This window comes from Lissotriton helveticus, chromosome 7 (assembly GCF_964261635.1).
Source record: "Lissotriton helveticus chromosome 7, aLisHel1.1, whole genome shotgun sequence".
Taxonomy (NCBI): Eukaryota; Metazoa; Chordata; class Amphibia; order Caudata; family Salamandridae; genus Lissotriton; species Lissotriton helveticus.
The window spans coordinates 1,710,574,367-1,710,602,326 of NC_136068.1; positions in this window are offsets into that span (position 1 = coordinate 1,710,574,367).

The window sequence follows — 27,960 nt, forward strand, 5'->3', positions numbered from 1 at the left end:
ACAGCAGGACTTAAAAACATTCCTGCCTGGTGTCAGTGCACGCGATCTCCTCCACAGCAGAGTAGCACTGAGAGGTCGCCCAAGGACTGGAGGCCCTCAGTCAGGGCCCGAAATTATATTTAAATTGTAGTTAGCGTTTTAAATAAATACATGAATAAAGAGCTGACTGGAGCCTAACATGCCGCAGTACCACCCTGAGCCTGGGAGAGCAGTGAGCAGAGCTACAGGCTTAGTGTCTGTTAGGCTGTAAAGTTTGAAAACGATTAATACTTCACAGCAGCCTCTCTCATAAAATGAACACACTTTAGCAGTGATGCCTCGTTGTCACGTGAACCCAGGGCAGGGAATGCTCAGCAGCCCCAAGACCCCCCCTCCACCCCCTTCCCCCAGGCGGCCGGACCTTCGCGTGCCTCCTAAATGTATTAAGGGCAGCACTGCGCAGAGTAGTACACGGTCATACCAAAAAGTCTATCCAGTGCTTAATTTGAATCCGCTCTGCTCGCAACAGCCCCTGTCTGGTACTGAAGCGCAGCCTTGACCCTAAACTCAACTGCAAGCAGCAGGCTGTGACTAAGCTGTGGTGTACGATTATAGCCTAGGAATAATGGCGCGCTCTGCCTCCAAAAGGTATACATTTTGAGATACCTCATTGAGTGCTGTGAGGGACCTTTTCAGGCCTCCAGCCGCGATGACTCTCACCTGGGAATGTGTGCGGTCCGGGAGTCGACTCGCACGGTAATGAGGCCCCACTGCCCCCTTCACAGTCTAGTACAAGTCCAGGCCAGGGCACAGGAGATGCAAAAATGAAAGCAACACTCACCTGGCGGCTGGCGGCTGGCGGCTGGCGGCCAGCACTAGCAGACATTCGGCAGCAGGACACTGGGACAGGGCAGGGGGGCTAAAAATAATTAAATTATGGGTGGCGAGCAAGGGCCTCTGGTCGTCACGGTCCTGCGCGAGCCCCAATGCGCATGTGTCACCTCCAACAGCCGCGCCCAGCCCGCCCACCCCCGTAAAGTGGGCGAACTAAAGAGTAAGAGCAGGCCGGGCAGTGGAGGCATCTACGCGCTGCGTGCGCACGCAACCCACCCACCCCCTAAAATGGCACTGTTGGTTGTAATGCATTATTTATCCAGCAGAGATTGATTAAATTGCATTTTTTTCCACACGGACTCAGAGCTCGAAGAGTGAAACGCAGGCACGCAGCAAAGTACAGTAGTAGGTACGTGACTACTACTGTACTGAGTGTACAAAAAAACGGCCTTTAGCAACAAAACCGGCCCCCCAGCCAAAAACCGGCCCCCACCCCTGGCAGCCGACCGGGGGATTGCCCGGTGCCCGGCATTGCCAGTCCGGGCCTGGGTGGAGGGGGGGTCTTGGGGCTGCTGAGCATTCCCTGCCCTGGGTTCACGTGACAACGAGGCATCACTGCTAAAGTGTGTTCATTTTATGAGAGAGGCTGCTGTGAAGTATTAATCGTTTTCAAACTTTACAGCCTAACAGACACTAAGCCTGTAGCTCTGCTCACTGCTCTCCCAGGCTCAGGGTGGTACTGCGGCATGTTAGGCTCCAGTCAGCTCTTTATTCATGTATTTATTTAAAACGCTAACTACAATTTAAATATAATTTCGGGCCCTGACTGAGGGCCTCCAGTCCTTGGGCGACCTCTCAGTGCTACTCTGCTGTGGAGGAGATCGTGTGCACTGACACCAGGCAGGAATGTTTTTAAGTCCTGCTGTGCTACTGCTGCCTTCCAAGTCCCTGGTTCCCAAGCAGAGATTCCCGTGGTCTAAACAGGCCTGTCATACAAAGCATTCTTAACCTGCCCTGGCTCCACGTGACGTGTGTTCCGGGAATGGTCTGGGCACTTGTGTCCGTCCAGGCGAGGGCTGTGTTGTATTATTTGAAGAGGCACAGCAGACCAGAGCCTGTGACTTCTTGATGACCTGAACTAGCAGCTGGGAAGGTGGATTCTGCAGCCTGTCAACTCTTTAATGCAGCACTGAGCCCCCAAAGTCAAGAGAGGCCCAGCGTCTGCTGCTATCAGACCAATGCCAGCACCAATTCAGGCGATTGGCGATTTAGCAGAACCCATTAATCCCAATAGTTGGTTAGTGGCCTGTGCACAAGGGGCTCTCAATCCGTGCCCACAGAGTGATGTCTGCGGTTGGGAGAGTGATGTATAGCTGTGAAATGGTGAACGCAGTACTTTAAATGAAAACATACAAAAAGTGCTGTTGTTACTTATCCACAATACATATTTCCTCCTCTGGGGTGGTTCTCTCATTAAATCTTACAGCATTGCTGAGAATTACAGATGGTCTCCCTTTTAAATGAAAGTAGTGCAGGTACTCAGTACCACTCACCATCTGCCCAGTTACAGCAATAGTTTACAGGAAGACGTCTGGATTTAATGATCACTCTTGGAAGGTATGGCAATTTTACACTGGGTGGACACATGTCCATGATCTGCTTTACTGTAGGGCTAGCAAGTATAAAGTGTAGGATTAGAAGAAATTATGCTAGTGTATGAGAGCGTTTTGAAGAGTAGAGTTTGTGTTTTGAAGGAGTATGTGCGTAAGACAAAGCTGAAGGATGTGGTATTGCTTTTGGCACATGTTGAGGAGGACTGATCCTCCATTACCTATGCTTTGCAGCAGTTTAAAGATAATCTTAGAGGTTCTCGTTGCTCAAATGTCTGTAATTTCGCTCGTCGCCATTGCTTGATTTATGTTCGCGAGAAAGTGTCACTCATAGTCGTTGAATGTCACTCGTAATTACAGTGAAATTCCGAAAATGTCACACATATGTAATCTGAAACCTTGGCAGCTATGCATGAATGGTACTGAGTACGAAAGTATGTGTAAAAATTTGTTTGTGACTGCTACAGCCAGGGAGTGGAGGTGTGAGCAAATGGGAGTGTGTGAACCAGTGTGAATGAGGGTGCGGGCCAATGTAGGAAAATGCCAGCATGCCCAAAAGCCTCCGTGTGTGTGCGTTGTCTGAGAGTGGGATTGTCTGCACGGGCGCAAATGTGAGTGCAAATGTATGTGTAAAAATATGTTTGTGACTGCTACAGCCTGCTGTGAGTGGAAGTGTTCACAAATGGGAGTGTGTGGGTGAATGGAAGTGCGATTGAAGTGTGCTCACACTGAAGGGTAGTCGTGTGTAAGACAGCTATTGAGTGGGAATGTGAGTGCGTCGTGTGAACAAATGCAGGCGTGAGAAAGTGATCTGTAAGAACGCAGGCATCGGGCCTGCGCTTAGGCATCAGGGAAGCAGTAGGAAGCAGGGGAAGGGAGAACGGGGTCCTTGCTCAGGAACAGACACAAGGGGGCTCATGCGGCGGTACCATCTATCATTGATTGACATACTTGCTACCATCATCAGGCTTTATGAGATGACCATGATGAAAGCAGGTAGTTTTCTCCTCTCCTAAATGGTCACACCACTACAGCGAATGCTGGTTCACACAATAATTCTTTATCAGTTCACTAAGAAAATAATACCCTTGAAACCTTGTGAACGCCCTGCTTGCCCTGGTGCATATCCCAGGGAGGCAGAAGCAAGTGTAGCTGAAAGGGGCCCCCTTTCGAGGCTTGGGCGTATGAAGGGCTGCAAGATTCAAAGGGTCCCCGATACTCCAGTATGAGCACCAGAAGTCATGAGTGGGGGTGGTTAACGTATGGATTGGACTCTTGCCCTTCTGCAGCAGCAGAATACCTTTCTTGCCTAGGCTAGTGTCCCTTTGTGGTGCGTGTTTTCCGGCGCTCAGCACGTGCCACTTTCGGTGCACATATTCCGGAGGGTGCTGCAGGCAGAGGGTCATTACCCAGGTACACTCAGGTATGGACACCATGGAGAGCTACAGCAGAATGGGACACGCAACCATATACTGGCCGTCTTTGACATACCGTGTTGCCCCCATTCTCACATACACCACCAGGTTGATGCTTTCTCTGACTGCCCTCAAAATAAACCTCCCCAGTAGATGTACTACCCTCAGTGTACGCTTGGCCTGCCAAGGCTGCAGCTTACCCTGCATGGGCGGATACGCACTCACGGCACCTGCCTCCTGTGGCTGCCTAGCCAGTCTGAGGCACACTTAGCATGCACAGCGCAGATGATCGAAGTGTGACGGGGCTGTGAGGAGGAGTCCTGCGGGTGGTGCCACACGCTTCGAGGAGGGTTATGCGGTTGTGCATGCTGAAGCAGCTCATTGATTAATTCAACAAGATAATCTGTGATCTGCCCCGAAACAGTGGCTTCTATTTCCGCACTGTTGTTTAACTCATAAGTACTGCTATCTCGCTCAGGCCTGCAGTCAAATATGTAATCAAACAAATATGCAAAATCTGTAGCAATTTTACGACTCACTCTATTTTGCCTGCCACTACAAAATGCTATGAAGAGACCATCATGCTGCACTAAGGAGAACCTGAGGCCAGAGCACATTCATCACTTAAGAGGCATTGATTGGTACAGGTACCGTACAGTAGCAGAAAACACGCAGCCTCGTAGAAATAACACCGGCCTTCCGCGTTGTAGTTTTTACCTAACTTTTCAAAACGTTCCCATTACAGTTTGCATTGCATTGCCTGCTCAGCAATCTCGTTGCTATCTCTGAATAATTGTAAAACTGATCTGTTTAGAATGGGACCAGATTTACCGTACCACACTAACTGCCCACCACTGCGACCCCCCCAACGGGAAACATCCTTTATAACGCAACTTTTACCACGCAGTGCCTTTACTACGCAACTTTTACAACGCAAACCATTACAACGCATTGCGCTGGGGGACGCTCTAGGATAGGGAATAAGTTTAATTTACTGTCCAACAACTTCCCTAGTGTCCACGGGGACTGGAGTTTGAATAGTAAATTAAACTATTCACTATCCAGCGCCCCAAAGCACTATGCGTTGTAATGGTATTCGTTGTAAATTCCGCGTTGTAAAGGCATGCGATGTAAACGTATGCGTTGTAACGTCATACATCCCCCCAACACACGAGATCACTGAATTGTACTGATAAAGCAGAAGATAATTGTATGTTATGGTTACAAGGCTGGTGTCATGTGTCTAAACCCCAGTGACGCCATTAAAGCCAGGAAATGCTGGGGAGGAGGCAAAGGAAAGGGGGGAATAATGGAAATTTGGGGGGAAGAAGTAGGGGGAGATAACAAAAAAGATGTTGTGTTCACTCATAAGCTTGTTAAGGATCAATTTTCTCCTTAATGAGAAGGTCCATGTACACCATTGTACAGTAACCCAGGTCTGTGAGGTGCAGCACTCGTAGATATTTCGTGCAAGAGAGTTCTCAAAATGCATTTGTGAGAAAATTCATGGAGGCCCCCCAGTGCTTCCCAAACTGTTGCGGCTAATGTAGCTGAGATCTTCTCCATGATCAGGGTGTGGTACAGATTGTGAAGCCAGTCAATATCTTTCAGCATGTCGCCCATACCTCAATGACCGTTTACTGTTTGCATGTGAATTACAGATGCCCAAGTTGTAGGTGTTGAAACAGCTGTGCGGGAAAGGAGAAGCTCCAGAAAAAGACCCAGCGCCATTAGCACATGTAAAATGTTTTTTAGATACATATTGTTCATACTGACTGCTGAGACATGGTTAGATAAGTCCCTGTTGCCCTCAGATTCCTCCAAATTAAAATCCGGTTTCATCTGCTTTATTACATCAAAACAAGTGATTTTTGTTGGCTATTAGGGCTCAGTGCACTTTACCACCACTAACCAGTGCTAAAGTGCTTGCGCTCTTTCCTTTCAAACACGGTAACATTGGCTTACACCGAATTGGCAATTGTAATTTACTTGTAAGTCCCCAGAATGTGGTTCTACATGTACTCAGGGACTGTACATTAAATGCTGCTAGTGGGCCTGCAACACTTATTGTGCCACCCACTTAAGTAGGCTATTTAAAGATGTCATGTCAAGGCCAGGGCCTTTGTGTTAATTGTTCCTGCTTTCTGGCCAAGGTGCCATTTGAGACATTTCCATGCCTTCTGTCAGCCTGGGTGCTTATGTGTGACGTTTCCATGCTTCCTGGTCTGGGTGCTTAATTATGTGTGCTATTTCCATAGTTTCTCACCTCAGTGACCTGGAGCTAGAGGCTTATGTGTGACCTTTCCATGCTTACGGCCTGTGTGCTTAAGTGTGACCTTTGCATGCTTACTGGCCTGGTGGTGTAACCAGGCCTGGGTCAGTGCCTAGGTGCTTATGTGTGACATTTCCAGAGTTTCTGGCCTTAGTCAGTGGCCTGTATGCTCAAGTGTAACATCACGTCCATGCTTAATGTGTGACAACATGAGTAACAATTTACTATGCTTTAAAAGTTAATACAATCTAATATGTAATGAAAAATGTTTTGTTTTGGCCTTTCTATCTCTCAAATTTTTTGGGGGGAGACAAGTTTAACCCCCAAACTACCCCCTAGTAGTGGTTGCTCACTGCACTTGCTCGCTACACACCATGTGGGGGCTGGTCTCACTTTTACTTTGTTCTCTCTGATTCACTACTTGTCTCTATTTTTGGTGCTCTCTGAAAGAATGTCTATGGGTACATATGACTGGGTGGGTAACCTGGTGCTCTTTAAGGTCATCTACTATTTACTATGCTTTGAAAGTTGATAAAATTGAATATGTAATGAAAAATGTGGTGTAAAATTCACCATTTCGGTCTGTCGTTTTCCAAAATTTTCTTGGGTGGAGAACCCCCCCCAAACCCTCCTAGTAGCAGTCGAGCTCGCTCGCTGCGCTCGCTCGCTACGCGCCGGACGGGGGCTGGTCTGCTGAAATTTGCCAGGGCTGCTTTCAGTTCCCAGTCCGGCCCTGGCCACACCTCTCCTACGTGTTAACACCCAGCTTCATCTCAGGGTACATGAAGGAAGTTGGTCCATTGACTAGTTATGGACTGCTTCCTGCACATTCAACCAGCATTGGGTGATCACAGGCAGGACCTCTAACTCGCTCTGGTCCTCAATCCCCTACATTCATATACCCTCCCCCCTGCTGGGTCTGGTGGCCTCAGTGGACTCAGTGGACGCATGTTCGGCCTCATGGGCACAGGTTCAAATTCTGGTGGGTCCACTCAGCCTTTCATCCTACTGATGTCCATAATATGAGTACCATTGAGTTGGGTAACATAAAGCATCTGTTATTCAGCACCAAGATGCCCATGGGTGAAGGTGCGCTTTACAAATACACATGTTATGCCAACTTCAAGTACTCGTTTTCCAATCTTGGGGTTACTCACCAGTCAGTTTCATGCCGCCAGTTGCCCTCCACCTCAGGCCCCTGAGGTAGGTGCTCTCCAACCTCCCTGGTTTGCATTCTCTCTAGCAGAGCCCCCCTTACAACTAGACTCCTGTTGTCTACACTAGCCTGGCAACACATCAACAAACTAACACAGCTCTGGGGCAGAGATTTTCAGAGCCTGAAACAAAACGATAAGCATTGATCCCGGCTGTTAGAGCCCCAGTCGAAATGCTATTTGTTGCTCTCTTGCTTGGTTCACATCTTCTACTTTTATGCAAACCCTTGAGGCTAATTGTTTCAATCTGTCACCCTCTTGTGGCTGTTTGTGGGAACGCCATAGGACACCTGGCTACATTGTCATTTTAAGGATTTTGAGGGCCCGGGGCAAGACATATTCTGGGGGTTCTGTGCAAGACACGTTTTGGGGGCCACCGTAGAGAACAAATTTGTATTTTATTACCCATGTCCTGCTAATTCAAGCTGGCATAATGCCAAACAATACTGGATTATAGAACAAATTTTAATAGGGTCACAAGCAACAGCTGAAATATACTTTATCCCAAAAATCCTTAAGAAGACACAGGGTAGAGAGATAGATGGACACAGAGTCAGGTGTAGACAGAGAGGAGTAGGAATTTAGATGGAGAAATAGAATAGACACCAGTCTAATAGCGTGAACGTTGTGTATCTCGGGGGGGGGGGGGGTTGTGGACCTTGGAAGGTGGGGGCCTGGGCAATTTCCTACTTTGCCTGTGCCTTGAAACGTCTCTGCCAGCCTACAATAACGGTAATATAACGGGGAACATCTTTTACAACGGAACCGTTACAACGCGGTACGGTTACAACGCAGGATTTACAACTAAATTCGTGTACGACTTTCGCTGGAGGGCGCCTAGGATAGGGAATAGTTTATTTACTATCCAACACCTTCCCTACTATCCACGGGGACTGGAGTTGGAATAGTAAATGAAACTATTCACTATCCAGCGCCCCCAACGCAAGTCGTTGTAACGACTTGCGTTGTAAAACCTGCGTCATAACGGTACGCGTTGTAACAGTACGCATTGTACCGTCATACATCCTAATATAACATCAGCCCTGATACTACACAAGTACAACATCATAACCCCAGCAGGAAATTTGGCCCAATATGCTATGGCCACATCATCAGTGATGAAATCCTTACTGGGTGCTGATAAAAGCGCAAATTGGATACAAGGAACTTTGCCGCTTCACACAGCCATCTTTGACCATTGCCATGGGGAATATTGGCCTCCAGCGAGCTAGTGCCATCTGTCAGCGTAAGTACAATGGTTTTCAGTGGTCAACTTTTCATTTACAACCCTCCTCTTTCTGGAACTTCCTTCCACCTACCTTGGACTAATAGCAGATGGTGTGAAGTTCAGATGGGCTCTGAAGACTCTGCTATTTTGCCTTAGATACTCAAACCTCCATCTTTACAGCTCCAGCTGATCACCACTCCCAGCCTTCACTGGCTTCCAGACAGTTTCTCTTCAAACGTGCACAAAAATACAGGCATTGGCAAAGCTAATGGGTCTATTGTTAGCTGCAAACGTTTTGGCTTTGTGACTGCTTGGCTTTTTTTGTGTTCTTTGCAAAACTCTGTTGTTGGGGAAGATGCCAGGCCTCTGCAATCTAAAAATAACATTGGCTAACAGCAAAAATATGATGTTGTTCAAAAAAAGCAAACATTGCCATAATAGTCCTTGGCAGCGAAAAGAGCAACTTCGTATGTGGAGCGGCTGCTCGTGAAAGGGCCGAATTATGTCACCCACAGTGAAGTTTGCCAATGACTGAAATGGGCTGACGGGGTGCCCCATTCAGCCATAAGGGGCTGAAGAAAAGTGTGAATGGCACAATAGCAGGCCAATGGATGAAGGGGGCAGGCTGAAAGCCCCAATAAATACATTATACATATAATATTAGTAAAATAAAAAAATACCTAATAAATAAATTCATAGCAAAGCATGTGGCTGTGCAGCTATGCTGCAACACTACTGTGATTCCAGAATCACACTATACAACAGAGCTTTAATTGTGCAATTGTGTTGTGAAACATGAATTGATGTGCTGATCTGTTCTGAAAGTTGCAGGGATTGCGGTGCTGCAGTGTGCCGCTGCGGGGTACTGTTGGAGTCGTTACTCAGTGGTACTGTACACAGCTGTAGATGTTGAGCAGCGGGTGTACAGCTGTGGTATAGTGCAGCAGCGGTTCTGCAAGTGTGTTTTGGTGCCTTAAGAGGTGTGTTTTTGTGCCACATGTGTGTGGGTGTGCCCTGCTGTCCTGCAGCACGGCACTGGTTATGTGGGTTTGCTGTAATACAGCAGGAGATGTGCAGTTGAACTGTATTACAGCATATGGTGTGCAGTGAGTTGTGATGCGCATGAGCAGTGGCCGTGTAGTAATAGTAGATGATCTGGTCAGCAGTGTGTTAATAGTTGTGCTGTAGAGACTCAGTCTTCTAAAGTATAATTTCAGCTGTGTGGTAACACAGCAATGTGTGCTGCAGTATTTAAAAGAGTTAGTTGATGAACGGTGCGGTGTGAGGTTATGGTACGTTACGTCGCATTATGTACAGTTGTAGAGCGCACATTCTGCCACTGGGGTGACCTTTTCAACCTTTGAGTTATCCTATCATTGTGTGTGTGTTCGTGTGTGTATGTGTGAGTGTGTGCGTGTGTGTGTGTTTGTGTGCGTGTGTGTGCGTGTGTGTGAGTGTGTCTTTGTGTGTTTGTGTGGGTGTTTGTTTGTGTGTGCGTTTGTGTGTGAGCATGTGATTGTGTGTCTGCGTGTGTGTTTGAGTGCGTGTTTGTTTTTCATGTGATAGAGGGCTACATGGCATACCTAGGCTGTGTATGAAAGGTGTTCTCATGTGATCTGTTGGGAGTGTGCCTGTTAACCTATACGTGGTTCTGCAGTTGTGCTCTTGGAAATCAGTGGTTGCTCGGCTGGGCTCTAATATGGTTGAGCTTTTGTTTTATGGCAGCAGTGCTCTAATACAGTAGGTTGTGATGCTACTGTGCTGTTATAGGCTGTTAGTTGCTTGCTAATGTAGATTTGGCTGTGCTGTAGTATTGCTGTACATATGTGATTGTGCAGTGACCTAGGCTGAATTACACGTGTGCAGTAAAATTGTAGTTGCTCTTTGTGCTGCAGCACAGCAGTGGTCATACGAGTGTTGGATTGCAGCAGGTGGTGTGCGATAGTGCAGTGGGTGCTCAGTTGTGTTGAAGAACATTCATGGTTGGGCCTTGGTGTTGTAACACTGGGAATTGCTCGCCTTCATCTGTAACGCATAAGTGCATAAGTAGTTGTGATGGAGCACAACACTGCTGTGATGCTGTCATACATCAATGGTTGTGCAAAGGTGCCATAACCGTTGAGAGTTGCTCAACTCTGTGTAACAAAGGATATTTATCATGATAGCTGAATTGCAGTGGGTTGTGCAGTTGTGCTGTATCCTCTGAAAGTTGTTTTGCTGTCCTTTGATCCATCAGTGGTTGCGCATGAGTGGGTTTTTAATTGTTCTGTGGTACAGTAGTGGTTACGCATGAGTGGGTGTTTGGCTGTTCTGTGGTACATCAATGGTTACATATGAGTGAGTGTTTGGCTGTTCTGTGGTACAGCAGTAGTTGCGCATGAGTGGGTGTTTGGCTGTTCTTTGGTACAGCAGTGGTTGCGCATGAGTGTGTGTTTGGCTGTTCTGTGGTGCAGCAGTGGTTGTGCATGAGTGGGTGTTTGGCTGTTCCTTAGTACAGCAGTGGCTGCGCATGAGTGGGTGTTTGGCTGTTCTGTGGTGCAGTGGTGGTTGGGCATGAGTGGGTGTTTGCCTGTTCTGTGGTGCAGCAGTAGTTGCGCATGAGTGGGTGTTTGGCTGTTCTGTGGTACAGCAGTGGTTGCGTATGAGTGGGTGTTTGGCTGTTCTTTGGTACAGCAGTGGCTGCGCATTAGTGGGTGTTTGGCTGTTCTGTGGTGCAGAAGTGGTTGCGCATGAGTGGGTGTTTGACTGCTCTGTGGTACAGCAGTGGTTGCACATGAGTGGGTGTTTGGCTGTTCTGTGGTACAGCAGTGGTTGCGTATGAGTGGGTGTTTGCCTGTTCTGTGATACAGCAGTGGTTGCACATGAGAGGGTGTTTCGCTGTTCCTTAGTACAGAAGTGGCTGAGCATGAGTGGATGTTTGGCTGTTCTGTGGTGCAGCAGTGGTTGTGCATGAGTGGGTGTTTGCCTGTTCTGTGGTACAACAGTGGTTGCACATGAGTAGGTGTTTGGCTGTTCTGTGGTACAGCAGTGGTTGCGTATGAGTGGGTGTTTGGCTGTTCTTTTGTACAACAGTGGCTGCGCATGAGTGGGTGTTTGGCTGCTTTGTGGTACAGCAGTGGTTGCGCATGAGTGGGTGTTTGGCTGTTCTGTTGGACAGCAGTGGTTGCGCAAGAGTGGGTGTTTAGCTGTTCTTTGGGTGCTTGGCTGTTCTTTGGTACAGCAGTTGTTGCGCATGAGAGGATGTTCGGCTGTTCTGTGGTACAGCAGTGGTTGCGCATGAGTGGGTGTTTAGATGTTCTTTTGTACAGCAGTGGTTGTGCATGAGTGGGTGTTTGGCTGTTCTGTGGTACAGCAGTGGTTGCGCATGAGTGGGTGTTTAGCTGTTCTTTGGGTGTTTGGCTGTTCTTTGGTACAGCAGTGGATGCGCATGAGTGGGTGTTTGTATGTTCTGTGGTGCAGCAGTTGTTGCCATGAGTGGGTGTTTGGCTGTTCTGTGGTACAGCAGTGGTTGTGTATGAGTGGGTGTTTGGCTGTTCTTTGGTACAGCAGTGGATGCCGTGAGTGGGTGTTTGGCTGTTCTGTGGTACAGCAGTGGTTGCGTATGAGTGGGTGTTTGCCTGTTCTGTGGTACAGCAATGGTTGCACAGGAGTGGGTGTTTGGCTGTTCTGTGGTACAGCAGTGGTTGCGTATGAGTGGGTGTTTGGCTGTTCTTTTGTACAACAGTGGCTGTGCTTGAGTGGGTGTTTGGTTGCTTTGTGGTACAGCAGTGGTTGCGCATGAGTGGGTGTTTGGCTGTTCTGTTGGACAGCAGTGGTTGCGCATGAGTGGGTGTTTAGCTGTTCTTTGGGTGCTTGGTTGTTCTTTGGTACAGCAGTTGTTGCGCATGAGTGGGTGTTTGGCTGTTCTGTGGTACAGTAGTGGTTGCGCATGAGTGGGTGTTTTGATGTTCTTTTGTACAGCAGTGGTTGTGCATGAGTGGGTGTTTGGCTGTTCTGTGGTACAGCAGTGGTTGCGCATGAGTGGGTTTTTAGCTGTTCTTTGGGTGTTTGGCTTTTCTTTGGTACAGGAGTGGTTGCGCATGAGTGGGTGTTTGGATGTTCTGTGGTGCAGCAGTTGTTGCCATGAGTGGGTGTTTGGCTGTTCTGTGGTACAGCAGTGGTTGCGTATGAGTGGGTGTTTGGCTGTTCTTTGGTACAGCAGTGGTTGCCATGAGTGGGTGTTTGGCTGTTCTGTGGTACAGCAGTGGTTGCACATGAGTGGGTGTTTGGCTGTTCTGTGGTACAGCAGTGGTTGCGTATGAGTGGGTGTTTGGCTGTCCTGTGGTACAGCAGTGGTTGCGCATAATTGGGTGTTTGGCTGTTCTGTGGTACAGCAGTGGTTGCGCATAAGTGGGTGTTTGGCTGTTCTGTGGTACCGTAGTGGTTGCACATGAGTGGGTGTGTGGCTGTTCTGTGGTACAGCAGTGGTTACGCATGAGTGGCTGTTTGGCTGTTCTTTGGTACAGCAGTGGTTGCCATGAGTGGCTGTTTGCCTGTTCTGTGGTACAGTAGTCGTTGCACATGAGTGGGTGTTTGGCTGTTCTGTGGTACAGCAGTGGTTGCGCATGAGTGGGTTTTTGCCTGTTCTTTGGTACAGCAGTGGTTGTGTATGAGTGGATGTTTGGCTGTTCCTTAGTACAGAAGTGGCTGAGCATGAGTGGGTGCTTGGCTGTTCTTTTGTACAACAGTGGCTGCGCATGAGTGGGTGTTTGGCTGCTTTGTGGTACATCAGTGGTTGCGCATGAGTGGGTGTTTAGCTGTTCTGTGGTACAGCAGTGGTTGTGCATTAGTGGGTGTTTTCCTGTTCTGTGGTTCAGCAGTGGTTGCACTTGAGTGGGTGTTTGGTTGTTCTGTGGTACAGCAGTGGTTGCGCATGAGTGGGTGTTTGGCTGTTCTTTTGTACAACAGTGGCTGCGTATGAGTGGGTGTTTGGCTGCTTTGTGGTACAGCAGTGGTTGCGCATGAGTGGGTGTTTGGCTGTTCTGTTGGACAGTAGTGGTTGCGCATGAGTGGGTGTTTAGCTGTTCTTTGGGTGCTTGGCTGTTCTTTGGTACAGCAGTGGTTGCGCATGAGTGGGTGGTTGGCTGTTCTGTGGTATAGCAGTGGTTGCGCATGAGTGGGTGTTTAGATGTTCTTTTGTACAGCAGTGGTTGTGCATGAGTGGGTGTTTGGGTGTTCGGTGGTACAGCAGTGGTTGCGCATGAGTGGGGTGTTTAGCTGTTCTTTGGGTGTTTGGCTGTTCTTTGGTACAGCAGTGGTTGCGCATGAGTGGGTGTTTGGATGTTCTGTGGTGCAGCAGTTGTTGTCACGAGTGGGTGTTTGGCTGTTCTGTGGTACAGCAGTGGTTGCGTATGAGTGGGTGTTTGCCTGTTCTTTGGTACAACAGTGGTTGCGCATGAGTGGGTGTTTGGCTGTTCTTTGCTACAACAGTGGTTGCACATGAGTGGGTGTTTGGCTGTTCTTTGGTACAACAGTGATTGCGCATGAGTGGGTGTTTACCTGTTCTTTGGTACAACAGTGGTTGCGCATGCGTGGGTGTTTGGCTGTTCTTTGGTACAGCAGTGGTTGCGCTTGAGTGGGTGTTTAGCTGCTTTGTGGTACATCAGCGGTTGTGAGGTGTGCTGTGATACATTGAGGGTTGTGCAGCTGTGCTGTGAGATGTGTACCTCAGTGGTGGCGCTGGGTGCTGCACCGCGGCACGTGCTCTATTGTAAGCTGTTTTGCAGTGTTGCAGTGCTGCAATGCTGTGCAGGCAGCGGTTCCCTCCCCAGCAGCAGCCTCTCGTTGTCTGCGGCTTCTGTCTGCTAAGCATGACTTGTTATTTTTACTTGCCAGCCCCCGCGCCCCCCCTGCATGTCATCAGGGAGAGCAGATCTGAAACAGATGGCACATTGTGGGCAGGGCCGGGGCTCCCGCTGCACACACAGGCCTGACTGATGGCGGGTGTCAGGGGCTCGCGATTAATTGAGTGTGCAGGAATGTTCTAAGCACGCTTTTAATGAAGTCAGATAAAGAATTAATGAAGCAGGCCTTCTAGAACAATACCCCCTCTCGACCCCGGGCCGGAGCGCGGCGTTTCCATGGTGAGGGGTGGTCTCCGGCCTCTGCAGGCAGAGGGGGCGGGGGGAGAGGGAGGCGAGAGGGAGCGGGCAGTGGGAACGACAGGGAGCAGGGCTGACCACAGGGGCAGAAGGGGGGACAGGCACAGAGAGGCAGGGGCGAGGGACAGGACAGGCCTCAGGGACGAGAGGACAGTCACTGAGAGACAGACCATAGGGGTGGGTGGACAGTCACTGAGAGACAGGCCATAGGGGTGGGTGGACAGTCACTGAGAGACAGGCCATAGGGATGGGAGGACAGTCACTGAGAGACAGGGGCAGAGGGACAGGGCTCTGGGCAGGCGGAGGTTGGCAGGGGGACAGTTAGAGAGAGACAGGCCATATTTATTTATGCAGTTTTATATAGCGCGGACTTTACCCGAAGGTGTCAGAGCGCTTCACAAAAGGAACAGACATGGAACATAATGAGAAACCTTACAAAAGCATACGTTACGTTACACAAATAATAGTGACATTTGTGATCAAACAATATACATGAGGTATTAAAAATTGTGAGCAACCAAAAATACATGAGGTAGTAAAGATAATAATGACAATTGTGAGCAAACAGAATACATGAGGTAGTAAAAATTGTGAGCAACCAAAAATACATGAGGTAGTAAAGGTAACAGAGACAGTTGTGAGCAAACAGCATACATGGGGTAGTGAAAGTTGTGAGCAGCCAAAAATACATGAGGTAGTAAAGTGACAAGTGTGCGGTTACAAGAGAGAACAAAGTATCATTTTAGGTGTAATACTGCAAAAGGTGCTAGACACTCAGGCACACGAACAAGCGTTATGTAGGCAGGGTGGCACTTGTGCAAGTATCAAAGATAAAAACATGTGAGAGGTAGCAAACCATGTGATACAAGGGCAAAGTGGTGTGTGCATGTTACACAAGGGCACCAGACACCGGTACATGGAAAAAAACTCCAAAGAGGCAGACACTCCAACCCCAGGAATACCCTGGGAAGGCACTTCCATGGGCATGGAAAATAACAGTAGTGGGACGTCTTCCTCCAAATACCAAGAGGACGTGAATCACTTTTGGAGGTGTCTCTGGAGGAGGAGAACTTTGAGGTCCCTTTTGAAAGCCTGGGAGGAGGCAGTGGTCCGGAGCTGAGGCGGGAGTGAGTTCCAGATTCTCACTGCGTTGCCTGAAAAGGATTGGGCCATTGTTCTTTCCTTCTTGAAAGTGGGAGGTTCAAGTAGAAGATTCTCCGCATTGCGTGAGGGTCTAGAGCCTCCAGAGAGTTTCAGTTTATTCGCCAGGTAGCGAGGAGAGGAGGAGTGCAAGGCTTTGTGGGTGATGCAGGCGGTCTTGTAGATAGCTCTAGCCTCGAAGGGGAGCCAGCGAAGGGTGGATAACATCGGTGTGATATGATCGCTTCTTTTGGCCCCATAGATGAAGCGAGCTGCTGAATGGAAAACAGACTTAAGTGGGGACAGGTGGGATTTGGGGAGGCCGGTAAGAAGAGAATTGCAGTAGTCTAATCTGGAGAGGACCAGCGATTGCACCAGGGTTATAAGGTCCTGTTCCGGGAAGAAACGTCTGATTCCCCAAAGAAGGCGCAGTTGGTAACGAGCAGATTTTGCAATCGAATTGATGTGGGGGGTTAGATTGAGTTTTTTGTCTAGAATAACTCCAAGGGATTTTGCGCTGTCGACAATGATGGGTTTAGTGTTGAGTAGATTCAGCTGATCCATCCATGATTGAACCGGGGGGGGAGAGAGTGAGGAGGAGAAGAGGAGGAATTCCGTTTTGGAAGGATTCAGAATCAGTTGATGAGTTGACATCCAGTTTTGGATGGAGTCCAGAGTAGAGCTTAGGAAGGAGAGATCATGGGTGGAGGCAACCTTGAGGTAGAGTTGAGTGTCGTCTGCATAGAGATGGTAGTGAATCCCGGATTTGCTTAGGAGGTTTCCCAGTGGTTCTAGGTAGAGATTGAACAAGGTGGGTGCAAGTATAGAGCCTTGAGGAACACCCTGACCTACCGCCACAGGAGAAGAAAGACTGTTCGCAATTTTGATCATTTGGGATCTGTCAGAGAGGAAGGATGCAAACCATTTCAGCACAGTGCCCTCCATGCCCATTCTCTGATGAAGGATGTTGAGGAGGGTGTTGTGATTAACAGTGTCAAAGGCTGCAGAAAGGTCCAGGAGAATTAGAAGACAGGACCCCCCCGAATCGAGTATCCTCAGCGCGTCATCAACCACTTGCAGTAGGGCTGTTTCAGTGCTGCAGTTTTGCATGAAGCCAGACTGACACTTGTCCAGAAGATCATTGTCCTTGATATGACGAGAGAGTTGTTTTGCTACACATCTTTCTGTGATCTTCGCAAGGAAGGGAATGTTAGTGATGGGGCGGAAGTTGTTGAGGTCCTTCGCATCAGCAGTGGGCTTTTTAAGAAGAGGGGTGACCTGCCCAGTTTTGAAGGGGACAGGAAGGGAGCCTTGCCAGAGAGAGAGGTTGATCAGAGTGGCCCAATAGGAAAGAGAATGGGTATAGAAGTCCAAGGCAATGGCACTGGGGATAGGGTCAAGAGAGTGGTTGGAGGGCTTTGTTTCGCGTATGCACTTGAGAAGGGCATCTTCAGATATGGGGTCAAAGCTCTGCCAGATAGCTAAGGATTTGCGCTCCTCTGGAGGTGTAGGATGCGCGACCTGATCCACAAGTGATTTCACTTTTTCCTCGAAGAAAATAGCGAAATCGGCTGCTCTCTTAGTAGGATCCTCCACCTCGGAAGAAGGGGGGAGCAGCTCGGAGACTTGATGAGCTCGAATAGTTTTTTAGGTCTATTTTTGGCGGAGTCAAGGAGGGTTTTGAAGTGTGCCGCTTTCTCAAGGAAGATATGCTTGTGGTACCTGGATCTTGCTGTGCGAAGCATGGCTAAATTGTCTGTGGAGGGCACTTGTCTCCATTGCTTTTCCAGGAATCTTAGCTGCTTCCTTTCCTCATAAAGGGATTTGTTGAACCAAGGTGCTGAGAGAGTGGGCCTTATCCTTTTGCTTTTGAGTGGAGCGACGTTATTGATTTCAGCTGCAAGAACTGTGAGGCATTGGGAGGTGAGATCGTCAACAGCTATGTTTGGGTCCAGCCTTGGAAGTGATAGCAAGGCTGATTCACAGAGGGGACCGACATCAATATTTTTGGCATCACGGAACCAGGAGATGGCCCTCTTGGGTTGGCCAAGAGTTATTGAGTGTGAGAGTTGAAGAGAGAATGGGATGAGGTGGTGGTCAGACCAATCAACATGGAATGGGGAAGAGGTAGAAAGAATGCCTGCTTTAGAAATAACAAGGTCCAGGATTGCACCCTTAGAGTGGGTTGGTTCAATGCAGTGTTGGATAAGATCGTTTGTAGAAAGGAAGGTGGCCAGAGAGTTCGCAGAGGAGTCTTGCGAAACGCCCCAGTGGAGATTAAAGTCACCCACGAAGGTCTGATTGTCACTTTGTGTATATTGGTCGCTGATGAAGTCCATGAGATCCTCTATAAATGAAGGGCCACTACGAGGCGGGCGGTAAATGATATGGAATCTGAGTGATGGACGGTGTTTCAATTGAAGCTCAAGAGAAAGGCATTTAAAGGTGAGGGAGGAACTGCTTGGAGAAGCCTTAAGTTGGAGGGCGTTTCTAAAGATGACTGCCACACCTCCCCCCGTGTTGTCGGTTCTGTCATTACTAAGTATGGAGTATCCTGTGGGTACTAGGAGATCAAAAATAGAGTGAGAGGTATCTTTGAACCAGGTCTCAGTGAGGAAGAGCATGTCAAGATTGTGAAGGGTGATGGTATCGGAGATTTCAAGTTTGTGTTTTACTGCAGATCTGCAGTTGTGAAGCATACAGCGCAGCTCTGTCAAGACTGTTTTGGTGACGGGGGCACTTGGGCTCTGAAGGGTGATTGGGATATTGTACTTATGTGGGGGAGCTCGGGAGGGTTTAGGTGGATGCTTTGTTCTGACAGAGGTGATGGTCGGAATAGTGTAGATAGTGGGGTTGCTAGGGTGTGTTTGTTGCAGGGGGGTGGTGTTCAAGGGCTTGTGTGAGTTCAAGACGTTTGCGGATGAGAGGTTGGACTTGGCTGTATTGGGGTGGAGGGGCAAGGTGCATCTCATGGGAGGTTGAGAGGGAGTAGAGGTGCATGGTTGGGTGGAGATCTTAGAGCATAAGAGTGAAATGGCAGCTGTAAGCTGGGAAATGGAGGTGATCAGAGAGCCTAGCGTATTTTCCAGTGAGAATGAGGCAGAGCACGGAAGGTTGGGTGGCTCGATTGAGACATGAGGTGGTGGTATTGGTGGAGGAAGGCAGGACGAGGTGGGGGGATAGGAGGTAAGTTGTGGAGAGGTGGGGGGACAGGAGGTGAGTTGGGGAGAGGTGGGGGGACAGGAGGTAAGTTGGGGTGTGGGGTTCACAGGTGGAGTAAGTGCATTGGGCGTTAAAGGAGAGTTGTCATTGTTGGTGTCGCAGGAGGGAGAGGAGTTAAGGACAAGTTTAGAGGGAGAAAGGTGCGGAACATGGCGGTAGGGAGAAAGGTGCGGAACACGGCGGTAGGGGAGTAGGAGGGGGGAGGCCTGAGTAGCGTTATGGGTATGTAGGAAGTTAGGGAGGAAGCGAGGTGCAGTAGTTGTGGAGGTCCTGACAGTTAGGAGAGGCGGCGATGTGGGAACGGTCATCTGGCAGAGTGAGGGGGATTGAAAGAGAGGGAAGTTGTGGAAGGGAACTAGTCCTGCTGGGTCCGACGGAGGGAGATGGGAGGGGTTACTGGGAGGGGAAAGGGGGTAGTGCAGCAGTACTGGAGGAGTAGGAGGGAGGGGAGAGAGGCAGTGGGGATGTGGCGCAAACGGGATGAAAGGCGAAGGGATGAAGGGGTGGAGAGGAGGGATGGAAGGAGGGAAAAGGGAAGCATGGGGAAAATTCATAGGGATGGGAGGACAGTCACTGAGAGACAGGGGCAGAGGGACAGGGCTCTGGGCAGGCGGAGGTTGGCAGGGGGACAGTTAGAGAGAGACAGGCCATAGGGATGGGAGGACAGTCACTGAGAGACAGGGGCAGAGGGACAGGGCTCTGGGCAGGCGGAGGTTGGCAGGGGGACAGTTAGAGAGAGACAGGCCATAGGGATGGGTGGACAGTCAGAGAGAGAGGGACAGGACAGGCCACATGGGAGGACAGTCACAGAGAGACATGACAGGGGGCATGACTAGCTGCTGGTGGCAGGTGGACAGTCAGAGAGACAGGGGCGAGGGACAGGACAGGCCATAGGGATGGGAGGACTGTCACTGACAGATTTATTTATGCATTTTTATATAGTGTGGACTTTACCCGAAGGTGTCAGAGCGCTTCACAATAGGTTCAGAACTGATACATGAGAACATTACAAGTGAGCAAAATACAAAAGCAAACGTTACATTCAATGAAGCAAGAATGACAATTGTGAGCCAACAAAATACAAGAGGTAGCAAACGGTGCATTACAAAAGTGACAATCGTGAGCCAACAAAAGACAAGAGGTAGCAAACGGTGCATTGCAGGAGGAAAAAGTGACGTGTGCAGGTTACAAAAGCGTACAAAATAAACATAGAGGTATAATACTGCAATATATGGAGGACACTCAAGCACAAGAACAAACGTTATGTAGGCACTGGTGGCACTTGTGCAGGTATCGAACAAACAAATGTAAGAGGTAGAAAACAGTGTGTTACAAGAGAAAGTGACGGGTGCATGTTACACACGAGTCCCAAACACAGGTAGAAGGATAATACTGCAATAAATGGCAGACTCTCAAACCACAAGAACACACTGGGAAGACACTTCCATAGTCATGTAAAGTAGATTTTTCAGTAATTGAAGGGCTTCCTTCAGATAATAGAGAGGGCATGGATTACATTTGGAAATGTCTTTGAAGAAGGAGAACTTTGAGGTCAGTTTTGAAGGCCTGGGAGGAGGTGGTGGTCCGGAGCTGAGGCGGAAGTGAGTTCCAGATTCTCACTTCGCTGCCTGAAAAGGATTGGGCCATCGATCTTTCCTTCTTGAAATTTGGAGGTTCAAGCAGTAGATTTTCTGCATTTCATGATGGTCTAGAGCCTCCAGAGAGTTTCAGTTTATTCGCCAGGTAGCGCGGAGAGGAGGAGTGCAAGGCTTTGTGGGTGATGCAGGCGGTCTTGTAGATAGCTCTAGCCTCGAAGGGGAGCCAGCGAAGGGTGGATAACATCGGTGTGATATGATCGCTTCTTTTGGCCCCATAGATGAAGCGAGCTGCTGAATGGAAAACAGACTTAAGTGGGGACAGGTGGGATTTGGGGAGGCCGGTAAGAAGAGAATTGCAGTAGTCTAATCTGGAGAGGACCAGCGATTGCACCAGGGTTATAAGGTCCTGTTCCGGGAAGAAACGTCTGATTCCCCAAAGAAGGCGCAGTTGGTAACGAGCAGATTTTGCAATCGAATTGATGTGGGGGGTTAGATTGAGTTTTTTGTCTAGAATAACTCCAAGGGATTTTGCGCTGTCGACAATGATGGGTTTAGTGTTGAGTAGATTCAGCTGATCCATCCATGATTGAACCGGGGGGGGAGAGAGTGAGGAGGAGAAGAGGAGGAATTCCGTTTTGGAAGGATTCAGAATCAGTTGATGAGTTGACATCCAGTTTTGGATGGAGTCCAGAGTAGAGCTTAGGAAGGAGAGATCATGGGTGGAGGCAACCTTGAGGTAGAGTTGAGTGTCGTCTGCATAGAGATGGTAGTGAATCCCGGATTTGCTTAGGAGGTTTCCCAGTGGTTCTAGGTAGAGATTGAACAAGGTGGGTGCAAGTATAGAGCCTTGAGGAACACCCTGACCTACCGCCACAGGAGAAGAAAGAGGATAACATGGGAGTGATGTGGTCGCTTCTTTTGGCCCCATAAATGAAACGAGCTGCTGAATGTAGAACAGACTTAAGGGGAGATAGGTGGGATTTGGGGAGGCCAGTCAGAAGAGAATTGCAGTAGTCCAGTCTGGAGAGGACCAGCGATTGGACCAGGGTTTTAAGGTCATGCTCCGGGAAGAAGCGACAAATCCCCCAAAGAAGGCACAGTTGGTATCGGGCAGACTTTGCAATTGAATTAATGTGGGAGAGTAGATTGAGTTTTGTGTCGAGTATGACACCAAGGGATTTTGCGCTGTCGACAATGATGGGTTTATTGTTCAGCAGATTCATCTGGTCCATCCATGATTGCACCGGAGGAGGAGAAAGTGAGGAGGAGAGGAGGAGGAATTCAGTTTTGGAGGGGTTCAGAATCAGTTGATGTGTTGACATCCAGTTATGAATGGAGTCGAGGGTAGAGCTTTGGACAGAGAGATCATGAGTGGAGGCGACCTTGAGGTAGATTTGAGTGTCGTCAGCGTAGAGATGATAGTTGACCCCAGATTTACTTAGGAGATTTCCCAGAGGTTCCAAATAGAGATTGAACAATGTGGGTGCAAGAATAGAGCCTTGGGGAACACCTTGACCCACCGCCAAAGGAGATGAAAGACTGTTCGCTATTTTGATGATTTGGGATCTATCAGAAAGGAAAGAAGCAAACTATTTAAGCACAGTGCTCTCCATTCCCATTCTCTGTTGAAGGGTGTTGAGGAGGGTGTTGTGATTGACAGTGACAAAGGCTGCCAAAAGGTCAAGGAGAATTAGAAGACAAGACCCCCCCGAGTCTAGTATTCGCAGCGCGTCGATCACTTGCAGCAGGGCAGTTTCAGTGCTGCAGTTTTGGATGAAGCCGGACTGAAAATTGTCAAGAAGATCATTGTCCTTGATATGACGAGAGAGTTGTTTCGCAACACATCTTTCTGTGATCTTCGCAAGAAAGGGTAGGTTAATGATGGGGCGGAAGTTGTTGAGGTCATTCGCATCCGCAGTGGGTTTTTTTAAGCAGAGGGGTGACCTGCCCAGTTTTGAAGGGAACAGGAAGGGAGCCTTGACAGAGGGAGAGGTTGACCAATAGGGAAGCGAAAGGGTATAGAAGTCAATGGCAATGGCACTGGGGATGGGGTCGAGCGAGTGGTTGGAGGGCTTTGTTTTGAGGATGCACTTGAGGAGGACATCTTCAGAGATGGGGTCTAAGTTCTGCCAGATGGCTAGTGATTTGCGCTCCTCTGGAGGGGTAGGATGAGCGACCTGAACCACAAGTGATTTCACTTTTTCGTCAAAGAATACAGCGAAATCAGCAGCTTTCTTTGTAGAATCCTCCAATTTGGAGGTTGGGGGAGAGTAGTTAGAATTCTTGATGAGATCAAATAGTTTTTTGGGTCTATTTTTGGCTGAGTCAAGGAGGGTTCTGAAGTGTGATGCTTTCCCAAGGAAGATGTGCTTGTGGTACTTGGATCTTGCTGAACGAAGCGTGGCCAAATTATTGGTGGAGGGTGCTTGCCTCCATTGTTTCTCCAGGAGTCTTAGGTGCTTCCTTTCTTCATATAGGGATTTGCTGAACCAGGGTGCTGAGGGAATGGGCCTTTTCTTTTTGCTTTGGAGAGGAGCGACGCTATTGATTTCGACTGCAAGGACTGAGAGGCATTGTGAGGTGAGATCATCAACATCTAGGTTCGGGTCTAGCCTTGGAAGTGACAGCAAAGCTGATTCACAGAGGGAAACAGTGTCAATATTTTTAACATCACGGAACCAGGAGGTAGCCCTCTTAGGTTGGCCAAGAGTAATAGAGTGTGCTAGGAGAAGAGAGAATGGAATGAGGAGGTGGTCAGACCAGTCTACGTGAATAGGGGTAGCGATAGAAAGCATGCCTGCTTTAGAAATAACAAGGTCCAGGATTGAGCCCTTAGAGTGTGTTGATTCTGTGCAGTGTTGGGTAAGATCGTTTGTAGAGAGGAAGGAAGCCAGAAAGTTCGCGGAAGAGTCTTGCAGGGAGCCCCAGTGGAGATTGAAGTCACCCACGAAGGTCTGATTGTCACTTTGTGCGTATTGGTCGCTGATGAAGTCAGTGAGTTCCTCCATAAATGAAGGGCCGCTGCCAGGTGGGCAGTATATGACATGGAATCTAAGGGGTGAGCGGTGGTGTAGTTGAAGCTCAAGAGATAGACATTCAAAAGTGCGGAATGCGCTGATGGGAAAAGCCTTGAGTTGAAGGAAGTTTCTAAAGATGACTGCAACACCTCCCCCAACTTTGATAGGTCTGTCATTCCTGAAAATAGAGTAGCCAGTGGGTAGGAGGAGATCAAACATGGAATGAGAGGTATCGTTGAACCAGGTCTCTATTGTGAAGGGTGATGGTATCAGAGATTTCGAGTTTGTGTTTTATTGCAGATCTGCAGTTGTGGAGCACGCAGCTCAGTTCTGTCGAGACTGTTTTGGTGACGGGGGCACTTGGGCAAAGAAGGGTGATAGGGATATTATACCTATATGGGGGTGCACGGGAGGGTTTAGGTGGATGCTTGGTTCTGACAGAGGAGATGGTTGGAATAGAGTAGGTAAATGGGTTACTCGGAGATGCTGGTTGAAGAAGGGTGGCGTTCAAGGGCTTGTGTGAGTGAGAGATGTTTGCAGACGACAGGTTATGCTTGGCTATAATGGTGTGAGGGGGCGAGGTGCATCTCGTGGGAAGGTGAGAGTTTTCCAGAGGAGTTGATGAGAATGGGAAAGTTGAAATCTTGGAGCTTAAAAGTGAAATGGAAGCTACAAGCTGGGAGATGGAGGTGATAAGAGAGCATAGCTTATTTTCAAGAGAGGGTAGGGCAGAGCACGGAAGGGTGGGTGTCTCGATGGCAAAAGGAGGGTTGGTATAGGTGGTGGGAGGTAGGGAGAGGTGGGAGGACAGGAGGAGAGTTGAGGTATAGGGTTCATAGGTGGGGAAAGGTGGAGGTTGAGAGCGGGGGTTGGTGTATCAGAGGAGAAGGGGGAGTTGTCTTTGTTGGCGTTGCACGAAGGAAAGGAATTTAGGACATGTTTAGGGGGATGGGTGCGGAACAAGACGGCGGGGAAGAAAGAGAGGGGAGGACTGTGAGGTGTCATAGGAGTGTAGGAGGTTTGGGAGGAAAAGAGGGGAGGTGGTTGGAGAGGTCCTGTTGGCTAGGAGAGGTGGCTGTGAGGGAGCCTGTATCTGGTAGAGTGGGGGGGGGGGGTTGGGAGAAGGGGAAGTTGACGACAGGAAATGGTTCTGCTGTGCCTGAGAGATGGAAAGAGTTACCAGGGGGGTAAAGGGGGCAGCACAGCATTGCTAGCGGAGTGGGGGAAGGAGAGAGATGCAATGGGATTGTGAAGAAATCGGGGAAAGAAGTGAGGGGAGGAGGGGGTAGAGAAGAGGGGGAGAGGGAGAAATGAGGGGAGCATAAGGAAAGTTAGCTGGGGGAGGAGGTTGGCGGAGAGATGTGGACTAAAAAAGGGAGTAGCAGAAAGGAATAGGGGGGACGAGATGAGATTGGGGTACCGGGACGGTGCAGATTGGACGAGGAGCGTATTGCCTAGTGGTAAGGCTGACGTGACGATGGGGGGGGGCATACTGTGAAGTGGGAGGAAAGGGAGAGGAGGGCACAAGGGAGGGGGAGGGAAGAGGGCTGACCTTAGCCTCCCGAGGGTGCAGCCTATTGGAGTGTAGGGGGGTCAGGGGAGGAGAAAGGGAGTAAAGGGTGGAGTCAGGGGAAAACCTGGTCGCAGGGGAGGGGAGTAGGGAGGGGAAGAGGTGGTCAAAGAGAGAGAGAGAGGTGTCTTTGCCTTGGATCAAGACAGTACCATTGTTATAGATTGAGATGGTGAGGGAGCCGTTGAAATACGCAGATGGGGAAATCTTTAGTTGTTTCCCATGAGGGATAGAGGAGGAGGAGGTGACGTTAAGGGAATTAAATAAGCTGGAGGACCAAGAAGGGGTGTCGTGAGTGAAGAAAATATAATCATTTTTGCGCCTCCCAGAACGACAATTGTAAAAAAGGTCAACAAAAAGGGAATCAGGGAAACGTTCAATAGTCTCATGCTTCAATCGTTTAGCTGAAGCTTTAGTTTGGCCAGGAGGATAGATGATTTTGTAGCAGTTAATTCCATCCTTAGCTCGAGAGGTGGCCATGTTGGGGACGTGAGAAAGAGTGCGAGGAGGGTATGAGACGGGTGTACCTAGGAGAGCGGTGCTGATGAGAAGTATAGGGACTAACAGGGGGCACATATTCCAGGCGTCGGGTGTGGAAAACTGAACTAATGTGTAGTCCGGGAAGAGAGGTGGGTATTTGTTGGGCCCTTCATCTAGGTGTATATGAAACCAACTGGCACAAGATAATATTTACAAGGGACATGATTACATATGATAGAACTAACTGGGTCACTGTCAAAACCATCACAATGCACAATTAGTCAAAGTAAAGCAGATCACAGACGAACGCCCAGTGGCTATTGGTGATCACTGTACTTAGCATCAGCCTGAAACATAAGCACATTCGGCACCAACCGCATTGTACGCCCATAATCTCAGCAGACCACTATTGGACCCTAATCAGAAACCATAATGTCAAGGTTGCTGCCAATGCAGCGAGAGTTCTGACTCAATCAGAAATGTCCCCATGGAAAAAGGTGTCATAAACAGTGCAGCTGGCGCTACTTGCAGCACAGCTGTAAAGGGCCAAAACGGTGCAGCTGGCAGTGCTTGCTGCGCAGCTGTAAAAAGGCCTAAACGGTGCAGCTGGCACTACTTGCTGCGCAGCTGTAAAAAGGCCTAAACGGTGCAGCTGGCACTACTTGCTGCACAGCTGTAAAAAGGCCTAAACGGTGCAGCTGGCACTACTTGCTGCGCAGCTGTAGAAGGCCTAAGCGGTGCAGCTGGCACTACTTGCTGCGCACCTGTAAAAGGTCTAAATGGTGTATCAGCAGAGGACTTGCTGCGCTGAAGAAAGTGAGAGCCTTCCCTCCCTCCTGTGGCGCTCAGCAATTAACGGGCTCGATCACCGCTTAGTAGGGCAGAAGGTGATGCTGGAGCAGCAAAAGTGGGCTCAGGACATGAGGAGCATGAGAAACGCTGACGTAAATCTTGTTTTCATCCGCCATTTTGGGGTCAGGCGCGGTGAACTGGGTGATGGGTTAGGAATCCTTTATCTTGTACTTATTTGGGAGGGTTTAAACAGAGCAGCAGCCATGGCTTGGCATGGGGGCTCAAAATCAGACCAGAGAACCCCTTGAGCAGAACAACATTGCAGGGAGGCAGGCTCCGATTATATCAGGTTCCAGACACGGCGCCATTGTAGAGTCAGGCAGTACCGGCGCGAATCATGCTGGCTCACCTCCCACTGCGTTATCATGTTAAAGGCACCCTCTGAGATCCGCCATCAGTGAGGAAATGGAGCAGATCTCAGGGCAGACGGAGGTTTGCAGGGGGACAGAGAGAGACAGGCCAGGGAGATGGGAGGACAGTCACTGAGAGACAGGCCACAGGGATGGGAGGACTGTCACTGAGAGACAGGGGCAGAGACACAGGGCTCAGGGCAGGCTCAGGTTTGCAGGTGGACAGTTAGAGAGAGACTGGAGGACAGTCACTGGGAGACAGGCCATAGGGACTGGAGGACAGTCACTGAGAGACGGGACAGGAGGCATGACTGGCTGCGGGTGGCAGCAGGTGGACAGTCACAGAGAGAGAGAGGGACAGGACACGCCACAGGGATGGGGGTACAGTGACTGAGAGACAGGCCACAGGGATGGGAGGACAGTCATTGAGAGACAGGGGCAGAGGGACAGGGCTCTGGGCAGGCGGAGGTTGGCAGGGGGACAGTTAGAGAGAGACAGGCCATAGGGATGGGTGGACAGTCAGAGAGAGAGAGGGACAGGGCAGACCACATGGGAGGACAGTCACAGAGAGACAGGGGTGTGGGACAGGACATAGGGATGGGAGGACAGTCACTGAGAGACAGGAAAGGGGGCATGACTAGCTGTGGGTGGCAGGTGGACAGTCAGAGAGACAGTGACGAGGGACAGGCCACAGGGTTGGAAGGACAGTCACTGAGAGACAGGCCATAGGGATGGGTGGACAGTCACTGAGAGACAGGCCATAGGGATGGGTGGACAGTCACTGAGAGAGAGGGACAGGACAGGCCACGTGGGAGGACAGTCACAGAGAGACAGGGGAGTGGGACAAGGCATAGGGATGGGAGGACAGTCACTGAGAGACAGGACAGGGGGCTAGCTGCAGGTGGACAGTCACAGAGAGACAGGGATGAATGACAGGCCACAGGGTTGCAAGGACAGTCACTGAGAGACAGGGCAGGGGGTAGGACAGGCTATAGGGTCTGCGCAACGGGTGGCAGAGGGACAGTCACAGGGAGACAGG